The sequence below is a fragment of the Notolabrus celidotus genome, chromosome 14 (assembly GCF_009762535.1).
Source record: "Notolabrus celidotus isolate fNotCel1 chromosome 14, fNotCel1.pri, whole genome shotgun sequence".
Classification (NCBI taxonomy): domain Eukaryota; kingdom Metazoa; phylum Chordata; class Actinopteri; order Labriformes; family Labridae; genus Notolabrus; species Notolabrus celidotus.
The window spans coordinates 9,946,475-9,959,153 of NC_048285.1; the positions used below are offsets into that span (position 1 = coordinate 9,946,475).

The 12,679-nt window shown below is 40.1% G+C and overlaps 1 protein-coding gene across 3 annotated transcripts in view; it reads right to left on the bottom strand.

The window, feature by feature from the left end:
- The window catches only part of LOC117825914 (galactosylgalactosylxylosylprotein 3-beta-glucuronosyltransferase 1), a 76,425-nt gene extending 64,049 nt beyond the window's left edge, over positions 1 to 12,376 (bottom strand). For 2 of the 3 annotated variants that reach the window (XM_034701901.1, XM_034701900.1), the window contains exon 1: positions 11,725 to 12,375. The gene's annotated coding sequence lies outside the window, so the exon portion shown is untranslated. Of the gene's footprint in view, positions 1 to 11,724 lie in introns of all 3 variants that reach the window. The other variant, XM_034701899.1, reaches the window with a different exon arrangement.
- Between the last annotated feature and the right edge of the window lie 303 nt (positions 12,377 to 12,679).

Genomic DNA, 12,679 nt, shown 5'->3' on the forward strand with positions numbered 1-12,679 from the left:
ACTGGGCTGCATGTCAGTGCACATCTTGGCATTCATTCAAAAGATTCTTTTTAATAACAGTAAGTGATTTGGTGTCTATTTGGGCAAAAGACTAAAGACATATGCCAGGAAAAATACACGTCACTAACACTCTAAGAACTCTAAAACTCTACAGGTCAGTTTTTTAAAAAGTACTCAATTAGTCCGTCTTTTCATATCGAAATGATTAGCTTTAATTTTCTTTTTTTGCATTAAAAGCTTGAGCTAAGATTCAAGTAATTCTTGACTTGATTCAAGTTTTAGTACACGACTCATATCACAATGACAGATGTGGGAGCACAAGACACCATCAAAGCCAGTTCCAGAAGGGTCCCTGCCTCTGGCTAAGCAGAAGATGTTGCCTTTGCCAATTTCACTTAGCCACTTTGATCACCATACAGCACTTTTGACAAACAGAAGGTATCTTTCTCTGTTTCATACTGGTCCTATATGAGTGAAACTACTTTTCTCTGCGATGGTCAGACATACCACAACATGCAAACCTGAGGTTGTCCCTTAGAGCTGAGTCCTCCACAAAGTTGACGAACCATCAATCAGTTGCCATCAATTTAGCTTCTTTGATTTAGTTTCACCCACAGGTCTGTGGCAATTCACTCACTTTATAAAAAGCTCTGCCAGCTTCTGTGATGTGGACACCTGCTGACATCAGTCTGATTTGCTGCAACTGTATGATTGGCTCATAGGGGATACCCCAAACTCAAAGACTTTTTGACTTGTTAAATGAGCAATCTGGGAGGTTTTTTTCAGTAAAAAGCGGTGTTATTTTCGATCACAGCTGCAGTAAGAGTAAGGGGAAGCAGCTATGGTTAAACTACAGTGTGCCAAAAGGGAAGCAACATAGCACAAAATCAAAAAATATAGCATTTTAATGTTTAACCTTAACAGCATCTCATCAAATTAATGCTGACAGCCTTATTTTGATATAACATTAAAGTGCTAAAGGCCCATACAGTTTGTCTTTGTCAATGAATAGCACATTTCTCACCATAGACTAGTTATAAAGTGAGATTAACAACATCAGAATCAATGTCAAGCCCATGTCAGTAATTTGTGTGACAATGCTTCATGAGGGAAGCCCATAATCATCGACCCAAGGGGCATTAGAACTATTTTCTTGGTATGAACATGGAGGTTGCACTCCCTTTGACTATATTGTATTCTATAAATGCTGCTAGTCATTGCTTCACTTCTGCTCTAATAATTTCTCAGTTTTTTACAGTGATAATATTCAGAGCCCTTATATCTGTAGTCAGATGGTACAGACCGGCTCAGTAAATGCTGCCTTGGGGGCATCATGCTGTGGCCTCCAGGAATGTATGCAAACTGCTTATCAAACATGCTGTATACACAGGAATGAGGGTGGGCATCTGTCAGTTTGACCATGTTTTGAAGTCAAATGTAGAATTTATGAATAAATCTTTAAAAATCTCTTCCACCCTTAAGTCCATCTTACTCCTAAACTCGTCAATTCGTTTTTGGACACAGACAAATCACTTATAAAATTATTCTTTAAACAATTATGAGCATGAGCAGCTTTAGCTCTTTATTTTGTTTCTGTATTTTACATTGTGTTCACGGTAATTAATTCTCATAGCAAAGAAGCTCAGAAAATTAATGCTGCTGCAAGGCAGGTCAGGCTCCCTGCTCATTTCTCTTACAAAAAGGAGTAATTAAAAACCAAAGCAGAAGGCGATAAATGTGCACAGCAAATGCAGGTCACCTTGTTCTTTAAAACTTTTGACATTAAATCAATTTTTGGAATGAGCTGACTTTCTGACAGCAACACAAACCAAGCAACAACAAAAAACCTCCTCCCCATCAGGTACAGAAGGATCAAGAGGGATCGACAGTGAAAAAGTGTTGTGTATCAACATTTGAATGCATTATTAGCAACAATTTCTCAACCTTCACAAGAGAGACATGGACACATTGCCCTCCTCACCCTTGAGCTGGTGTGATTCAAAGATGCAACACTAAGAGTGCGACATAATTGGCGCCTACTGCACACGAAATGCCATGCAAGCAATGACAGGAACACTAACAGGCTTGCTAAGGCCTGTCACCTCTCACTCCTCAGCATGACTCATGACACTGTGACAGCTCTGAACTTCAGAAATGCTGCTGAGGCTTCTTTTACACATTCCCTTTTGCCATCCTTTACACCTTGAAGTGTTAAAACTGCCACACAATCCATTCCAATCATCTCTAGCCTTTAGATGTTTAGAGTGCACCAACAAGATGTATTAAACAAGGAGAAAGAATACAAATCAATTTCTTCCCCTGCACTGACGGTGATTTTTTACTGTGTTGGTGTTGCAGGTCTAGAAATGTAAATATACCACATAAGGAATCATATTTATTAATATTTAATCTAAAGTAATTCCCTGCTGAAATTGAGTGTATATTCATCTTTCTCAGTCAAAACAGTCTTAAGTGCTGCCTACATTACCTCTAGTAACTCAGAACAGGAAAACCAGACAGCCCTCTCTGCGCCAATCCTATTTCATACTGTGTAACAAGGATGATCGCACCATGGTAGCAGATGAGTTCGCCACATTCATTTTCCATGATTAAAATAATAAAAATTTCATGGCTTTCATATGTTTTTGTGGGGTAGATTAGCAAACGTGATTAGTCTAAGATCTAGAAAATCACTTAAAGAAAGAAAGACATAATGCACTCATCCTGGCAATTCTTTTCATTTTGAAATCATCAACTGTTTGCTTGCAGAAGTCAAAAGTACAGATGATCTGAAGCAACTAATTTCCTAACCATTTAATGGAATGAGGATGCTATAGCCTGGTTGAGAGCAGACCATCTCTACCACTGAGCCATAGCCAGTTTCTTATCTAAGCTCTCCCACCCTGCCTGGAGCCACTGTTTATGTCTGAAGACAGAAGTCCCATACGTGAGTTACACCGGAACAGCTCATCCGTCTCTATCAAGATCAACAGCAACGAGATAGTGTCTGCTGATAGATTCTTACACCTTGGTGGCATTATTAGCGCCCACAAAAGAATGTGTATACACACCGAGGCCCTCCTTAATAATGAGCAAAGCCTCTTCTACGGATAACATCTGCATATTAAAGGCAAAGGTAAAGCTCTTTTTAGGAATAATATGTTTGTGCTATGGCCCTCAGATAAAGGTCGAAATAGGACAAGTTGACATCTTACATACGGAACAGCTCTTTATAAGCTGTCCATATGCTCCACCATACAGGATCTCTAATATGAATACCCATCCACACAATCCAGAGCACAGCACAGAGTCCTCCTATAGGAGGTCAGAAGGCGACTAGGATCTACAAATGACCAAAATATAGAGAAACATGTAATTAAAGTCCCCTACCTTCGTGATATGGCGCATGGTTATTCAAATGTGTGATGATCGAAAAAACTCAGATAGATTTAAATTGGAAAAGTAGAAGTATCTTCTTTTGAAGCAACTAAACCACTACCTTTTACACCAGAGGAATTAAATGACAGCATCCTTAGGATCTGATCTCTTTATTCAGAGGACTTCTGTATTTTTGCAGGTTCTTGAACTAGGGTTTGTCAAGTCTTTGATTGGGTGATGATATTGGGTACTGTGATGTCTCAGCTAATCCACCTTGGTGATGTTTAGAAATCTGTGTGGCAGGTTACATTAACTATTACATAAGCAATCCTTTTAGCCTTTAAGAAGTTCCTCAGTAAGTTCCAAAATAATCTCCCAGCATGTTCCCCAGTGATCATTCTCCCCCCTGAGAGATGGACGGACACTTACAGTTCTTGTTAAAGCTGAGGGATTTACAACAAAGCCTCTGGGATTTTCTCAAGAGGGTAATTGAGAGAGCTTGTTTGTGCTTCAAAAACTAGGACTTTTTGTTGTGTTGTGTGTTTGCCACTGCTGTTGTCTAATCTGTGAGTAATTACAGCAGCCAGTCCTGGAAGGAACTGGATGTTTATCACACAGAGAAAATAAGCATAGAGGCTCATATTGGAGATTAACTGCCAAAAGCACTCATATTTGGTGTCTCAGCTATGAACAGACCTCAAACTGCTTGAATAGTATAATATATCAGTAAAGAACTTTGGGTTGAAAGAGATTAGTTTGGAAACTTTTGCATTCCTTAATCTGATCAAAGACAGTGTTTAAAGGCACAATTAAATGAGTCTCATGCCGTTGAAGTGGCACCTGGTTACTATGTTTCTCTTGTCCTCACACCCTTTGTGCTGTACATCAAACTTCTCTGCCTTGGTTATGATAGAGAGGAACTGTTTTCAGAGTCAACACAACAAAAAAATACTTCTCGTTTAAACTTTTAAGTAGTGGTGAATAGCTAAAGGGGATTTTTGCCATATCATATTCCTCGGTCAGTCTCATTACTCTATAACAATCAGGACATAAGAATTGTTGAGTTTTTGCTACCTTAAAAAGAACACTTGACATCTAAAGTTGCATACATCTAACACACCCTTGCTTCCAATACATAGCCAAAAGCCGACAAACCAAACAAAGGCAGCCTCTTTGTGAGTTTTCTGACCAGCATCACTTGTACACTTAAAAAGGAAGTGAGGCGAGTACTTCTTAATAGCTTGATCTGATACACCCTGATCACACACACAAATGACACACTGCTCCTTAAAGGTTAAGAATACTTGGTGGTATTGTATGGTTGTCATCATTAATTTATGACATCATGTTTGTATTATATATACCTTGTTATCCCTTGTTAACTAACACAGACCTCACCCACAGCATCATCGCCACTGTCAGGTCACATCAGTATTGTGTGGACCGAGTGATGAAAAGGGGAGCACTCTTTTATTACATCACATAATCATCTCAGCAGTCTTACCTCAGACACCTATACTGTTGAGCACAACATTGAGTACACTGTAAGCTCAACATGATGCTAAACCTCTTCTCTTCCAGCTGAACACTGCTGCAGGCAGAAGCTGTGCATCTCTACCGCACTGATTGTAGGTTACGTTCATTTTGCAATGAAAGATAATGTGGAGCTTTTTCTGTTCGCTCCCTAATGTTGTTCATTGTAACACACAAATAAAATAAGTGAAGACTGGGCAGAGAGCAGAGAGAAACGAAGTGTTTTCCTCTCTATTCTTCTTCTATTCTTCCCTGTGTGTGGCAGAATATGCTTTGACAGTGGGGGAGGTAGAGCTCGAAGGCTAGGTCAGGAGCTGTGTGTAGTGTTTGTGTCTGTAGATATTGTAGACTGCGTGCGTCTTTGTGTGTGAGTGTGTGTGTACATGGGGGAGTCTGTGCCTGTGTGTTTGTATATACAGTGTACGCATTGTGACTGCACATGCTTTACGCCTCCAGTAGCATCTCTGCGCCGTCTTCTAATCTCCAGCAGGCCTGACAAATGTGAACACAACTGATACCACACTGCCAGCTGTCCCTAATACCTTCTTTTTTCTAACACAGCGGTACTGCCCTCAGGGACCATGGGTTACCACAAATACACATAATGAGATTATTCCCAAAAATTTCATTAAGAAAAAAGGGACAACTTATTGAAATCATGCAGCCATATTGACTGAAACAGTAAACAGATTACAAGCCTTTGCAGTAAATCCCCCTTGAATAGAAATAATGCTGTTTATTTGACCAAAACATTTAGCAGATATAGTAGCTATTAGCGAACGCAGTCATTTAAGTAGCATGATTTTGTTGTTGCTAACGTTATTTCTATAATTTATTTGTTTTTAAGCCTGCATGAGCATGATGGTGTCAACAACAAGACAACAAAAATTCAAGCAAACAATAAAGAATTAACCCGAAGCATCTTATCTTTCCGAATGATGCAATAACATTTTAATGTGTTGTTTTTGACCATTTTTTTAGTTGATTTATGATCATTTCCAACATCAGAGTTCTCATAAATAACAACAGCTTGGCTATGATTACAAAACGCCACATCAGTCTGTCAAACTAGAAAACATGGCTACCTCGGATAGATTCTTGCAGACCCTCATATTCTTCAATTCAAATAACTAAAAGCACATTATTAACTTCAAAATCATCTCTTTGATACAATAAAATCTGGCTAAAAGCATAGACTGTATAAATAAGCCAATGTTTTGAAGCCAATGGTCGGCGGGAGCCATATTGGAAATGCTTAACTCATCTAAAAGAGTGTGACGTAAAAAGGCGGGGTTTGAGCCGGTCAATCAAGTCATGTCCTTATTTGGGCAAAAACTTGTAATCTTAATATCTTCTGAACCGTCGCATTAGAAAATATTCACCCCCGTACAGTGTGCGCCGATAGAGAAATGAGCTACTGAGACTGAAGCGGATTTTTGAACCAGGCTGTAAACATGTTTATTTATGCTGCAAAGATCGTCTTTTTTTAATTGGTGTGTATGTGGTTTTCAGTGTTTATGAAGCCAGCCTCAAGTGAATTCTTGATGAATTGCAGTTTATAACACTTCTGCATGGGCTTCATAGTTTGAGACTGGAGGTTGCCGCTTGGCTAAAAGCCAATCATATAGTGAGGGTTTAACCTGACTTCAAGCACCCAGTCCTTAGATTCTCATGCACTTGATTGTGACTCAAGTACAGTGTCCTGCCCCCCTCTTGTAGTCCTCAGCTTTTCAAACCCCAGTTCCCATTAAAATGAATCTTGGTGTACCATACAGTGATGGTATTTGAAGACCTTTTCTGGAATTGCTGAAACAAGTCAGTGCAAATCAACAGCAACTGCAGTTGCAGGAATTGAACATCTAATTATTTTGTGTTGCTGGTCACTCCAAGCTGCTCTGATGTACCTCAGGCAAACAACTGCTGTCCCTGGAGGGAGACGAGCTGCTGGAGAAAAGAAGGAGAGCCTGTGCCAGCACAAGTCCGTGGAGCACAGTTTATTTTAATTCCTCGGCAGGACATTAATGAGCCAGGATACTGGCTGTCTTAATGGGCAGCCAGACAGGTTTTAAGTGCCCCATGGAGTGTAATCCACAGAGGAACAACAGCACTGCAGCAAGACCCAACAGATTGTTCTTAGTTTTTATTTTACTACAACTTTGCTTCTGAGCTGGTCATTAAAGAGGGCATGTGAACAGAATGCTTTAAGCCTCTGCCTTTGGGACCTCCATGAGCCATAGTCACACCACGCCATCACAGATTTTCATCTTAGACCTTTAACAGTCACAGCACAGACTATGCAAAAAAACACTACTGTTATGAAACCTTCAAGTCTCTTCATGTTGATGACAGGATTTTACTTTTCATCAATATAATAAAAAAAATTAATGACACATCAAAAAAGGTAAACTGTTTAGCATTTTGCAGGCAGATGCATAGGATAAATATCAACACATACTTCAAGGTGCAGTTACCTTTGCACAATTTCTCTTTCCTCTTAGTTGAATTGTTGCAGGAAGAACTTTCATTTTAAATTGCATGCTCTAGAGAACATTCTTCAGGGGCAGAGGGGCTTATAATCTTGCTCAAAATTATCAAATCTAGACTTTTTAAACTTTGATATTTTCAGTAACAGAATCACAAAGATGTTTTTTTCCTCCACTTTGGTTGTCCTGCTACGCTTCACTCCGAACACAATACCTCCACTCTTTTGGTATGAGTCATCCAATCTGCACTGGAACACGCTTCATCATTGTTTGTTGATAAAATAGTATAATAGTACTACCTCCTTTTATCTTTTGAGGTACAAAGGACGAAATGACAGTGTTCCGGTACACTTGCAGTGTTATGAAATAAATGCAAATAACACTATACGTCTTCTAAATATCTTGTAAATGTTTCAGCTGCCGTGATACAACCCTTAGATTTAGACTGAAAGAGGATTGCTGATGCAGCCTTACAAACATCAGGCTGCTGGGCGTTGTTCTAGGTCACATGGGTGTCGGTAAAAATTGTGTACTTATGATGATGAGGATTTACCTAAATGTGCCCCTTGAATTCCTTCACTATTTTCTCTAAAGGCTTCTTTTTAATCCCACCCCCTGTTTATCTTTCTTTACTTAATTATAATAAATAAAAATTGTTATTAACAGATAAATAAGTGTTTCTTTGTTTAAGTATCCTAACATGGATTATTTGAGTGGCGCGTTGAGAACAATGTAACGTCACAGTGTCAGTCTTGAAATTACCGTAACCAACACTGTAGTGTATACATTTCATACTGCCAGTTGTTCAGCTATATACAGTATCTCTTGTATGCTCTGGAGGGAGAGCTTTACTCTCTTGTCTGCTTCTACTCCCCTCTGTTGCCCGAGGCTGGACAGCTCCATGACTGACTCTGCAGAGAAACCCCTTTACCTTCAAAGAGAAACCTACAGCATCCACCTGACAGACGTCAAACATAACTGAAATTTTGCCCAGTGAAGTGGGGTTCAAAAACCTGCATCTGTGAGCTGTCAGTGTAGGTAGACATGCTTTAGATGCACCCACTCACTGCCCACTGTTTTCCAGACCTCTGCAGTCCTTTCAGTAACCTTCTACACATGTATGCAAAATCTAATCCCTGTGTCTTATTGGGCTTCATGCACATTATTACACTGTGCACTGATGTGAGAAATGCTGCTGAGTGATCATTGATGAACATGTTTACCCCACATGAGGACATGCTACACCTGCACTTCTACAAGATAATCTATACCCGTGTTTATGTAAATGTATTGCATGCTAACGTGCGTATGAATATGTGTATCATGATGAGATTTATTGTATAAGATCCCCTATTTTGCATTTTAGCTGAGGAGAAGGTCTTATTTGGCAACACAATACTTCCAGGAAAGGATTCCTGTTACCTATGTAACGTAATGTATTATCATATTATTATTATTGTTTATACTAATATGTTTGTTTTTGAATAAATGTGTACGTTTTTACAGCAAATTTTTTAGAATATTTTTGTCTTTAAACTCCAATGTATAGCAATGCAGTTTACTTTTAAGGGCTGTTTCTGAATTTCCAATGTATTAATTTATATTTATATGCTTACTTAAAGAGGAAAATAAAGACCTGAAGCTTCCCCTTCACAGTCCATCATCTCTCTAGTTACAATTAAGTACAAATATAGAGTGACCCTCTGCCAGAATTTAAGGACTTAGAGAGTGCTTACAACTGATTATGTTGAAATGCTTCATAGCCTTATAAAACAATAGAAGATTATTCAATTAAAAATATGAACAAATTAAACTTATGAATTCACAACCTGGCCCAAGGCTTTTTTTTGATTCATCAGTTAAAGTGGAACTTCACGGGGGAAAAAATGATAAAAGAAAGCCTTCAAAAGGAACATGAATTACATTAATTAAATGTTTTTGTGAGGGGATGCCTTTTGTAATGTTGTGCTAAGAGATCCACTCGAATCTATTCAATGTTGTATCCCGTGATTGGCAGAACCACAGCCCCCATCAGGTGCATGTATTTCTGGCCTCTCAGCACTTTGTGTATTACATGGCCATGGGGCAGCCATGAACACAGAAAGAAATGACAAGCGTCCATAAATGAGGGCTGGTTGCTATTTGCTGACATTGCCAAACGGAGCAGAGACTAAATATACACTTGGTCAGAGAGGGCAGCGGTAAAGAAGCATGCTAACACCCGTGTAAGAAACAGCTGGCAACACGCGTGGCTTCATATCATGAGTGCAGTGTATGAGCTGAGAAACAGGCACCAAGTGTTGCTGTCGACATGTAAACTGTGTTACAGACGAGAAAAGGGTAGAAGAGGGAGGAAAATAGATTAGTATTTATTTATATTTCCAGATTAAATTGCGGTTATGCACCGAGTTATCTCAAAAAGCATATACAAATATATTTTGAATTACATTTCAATTATATTTCAAGTCAGCATGCAAAGATATCAACAACTTCACTGCTGTTCTTTGTTTTATAGATGTTCTTTTCCTCAAGCACACTGTCCTGATTGTGAAATTAGCAGATTAAGAGAAAGCATCTTTGCCAATATTGACTGATGTCATGATAGGTGTCAGCATGCCGCGCCTGAGCAGTCAGAACTTCTAGGGAGGGTCAGGTTGGTGTGTCTTAAAACATGAATAAGGACTATGGACTGGAGCCCAGGATAATGGAACAAAAGTGTGCTAGATGTTTAAAGAAACTTATTGGTAGGACTGAACCTGCAGTATCACGAAAAAAATAAAATAAAAATAAATAAATAAATACATAATAATAATAATAATAATGATAATTAATAAATATATTCATACAGCACTTGAATCAAAGTGCTTTATAGAGATTCAAGGTATACAAAATATGACCATAATAAAAACATTAAAACCCCTTATAGAAACATTCAGAAACACAACACACCATGAGACAGGACGTCAAATAAATGGAACAGCCTAAAGAATCATACACACCAGTAAACAGATGGGTCTTTCACTTTGCTTGAAATACCTAACCCAAGTATGCCTGTCAAATATCAAGAGGAAGACTGTTCCACAAAGCAGGTGCAAGGAATGAAAAAGCCAGCTCACCAACTGTCTTGCACCGACCATGGGAACACTTAGAAGATGAGTCCCCTGGGAACACAGTGCCCGAGCAGGCATGTATGGGTCCACCAGGTCAGTCGAGTATGAGGGTGTAACTCCATTTACTGTTTTGTTATTTAGCAGTAACAAAATCTGCTCTGGCCTAAACAGGCAGCCAATGAAGAGAGGCCAGCACTGGAGTATTAGGATCATATTTGGGTGATAGTGATATTGTGTGATACTACCAGTGCTTTATTTAAAGACTGACAGAGGAGATATTCTAGTTATACCCTGCACAACAATTGATCATAACAGCCAATAACATGCCACTGATGTTTTCCTTCTGGGCAGAAATTGAAAATGGATTGAGACAAAGCTCTATTGCTTCTTCTTTCCAGAACCAGCGATTAAAGTTGCTCCTGCACCTGCGCCTACGTGTGTCAAGAAAACAAGCACTACCACTGCATCTTTTCACCAGGAGCAAGGGTTTAAGCAGGTGTCAGATATGAGAACGTATAGCCCACTTAACTTTGACTCAAGCTTTCCTTTTCTCAAGGCTATGCCCCTTTTTTGTAAGCTTCTGTGGACAAGTTGTTATTTTCTGTCTAGAAGGTAGTGTAAGGCTCCCTAGGGTCACCACTGAAAGTGTTCTGTCAGACTTTAGAAACAAGCACTGCATTTTGTTCTATCCCTCAGCCCCCTCCATTGTCTTCAGTCTCCAATTTTTGTACTTCTTTTGCAGGATTTTTGTTTGCACCATTGGAGATCCTATTCATAATTCAAGAAAAAGTGAATCTAGTTAGCACTTTTGCCAAACTCATTGAATTTTAATTTGATATGAACCTTGTGCTGCAGCTGCAGCCTTGCTGGTCAGTGGAGAGTAAATCTCTACGTGCCCCTCTGCTATCTCAGCACCCAAATGCTCATCATGAGGATTATCAGTAATTCTTTTCATCACTGACTCCTCTTTCTAGTCTCAGCTCACACTGCCTCTCTGCAGCATGCAACATGCATAGATCCCCCCTCACTTCCTCTGAGCTGCTGTTCACAGCGACCCAGGGACAAAGATGGCAATCTCCCCACTGCTGTTCCAAACATGATCAGCATGGAAATGGGCTCATCCCTGACAAGCTTATGTGCATGCTTCCAAGTGCCTCGAGATGTATATCTGACCCTGTTGGATAATCAGGTAGATAAAGTGATATCATATTTTTTTTTACCTCATTTGGAGACTTCAATGTGTGACTGCTATTCCCAGCGCATGCGGCAGAAATCCTAGTTTTGTCCCTGCTGTGTGTTGTCCCCCACTTTTCTTTTTCTTCCTCTTCTTCTTGCGTGTCCCTTGTTGACAGAGAGGCAGCAGTTAAAGCATCCTCTTCTTTTATTCTGCCGCGCCAGCAGACACCCGCCTTCATGCCATGGATGATACAAAAAATAGAATCGGGGTGCAAAGCAAAGAGAGGAATGAGGCTACCAGGATTTATTCTCCTCTCCTCTTCTCGCGCTCACACCAGCTGAAACAGGCGCGTGAGGCGAGACGTCAGTAATGGCATCGATGTATGTTTTTGCTCCGCGGTTTAGTCTTCACACCTCTCCTTGCTCCAGCTCTGCTTCCCTCCCCTTATCCCGTCTTTATATCTCTCTGTTCCTTTCTGATCATCTCTCTCCGCAGCGCGTTGCTTCTTCTCACAGAGGTATCGCTGCTCCGTCGTGAGGGGTGAGACGCCTTTACGCGTGCAGAGACATCTGTGAATGTGCTTATGTCGGGGGACTAAAGTAGCCTCTTTGCTGAGATTGAGACCACCCTCCCCTCCTCCCTTTCAGAGATGGGCTTTCTAATGGCATGTACCATTAAAGCTCGGAGCAGGGTGGGCTGCAGCACTGAGGGGAGAGAGGGGGGAAAAGAGAGAGTGGGAGGGGGGTTTGCTCAGAGCTAGGGTGGGAGAGGGGAAGATGTGGTCAAAGACAAAAAGGGGGAACGATAACTGCACTGTCAGTTGATTACATGCAGGAGTGACAAGCTATGTGTCAGCTGTCTTTGCACTTTGCAGATGGACTCATTTTGCCTCACTGTGCAGATCACTCATTCTTAATAAACACGTTTAAAGACAACAGCTTATTCATATGTAGAATCTCTTTATGACAAGAGCATATGTTGGCTTGGGCAGTGGTGAA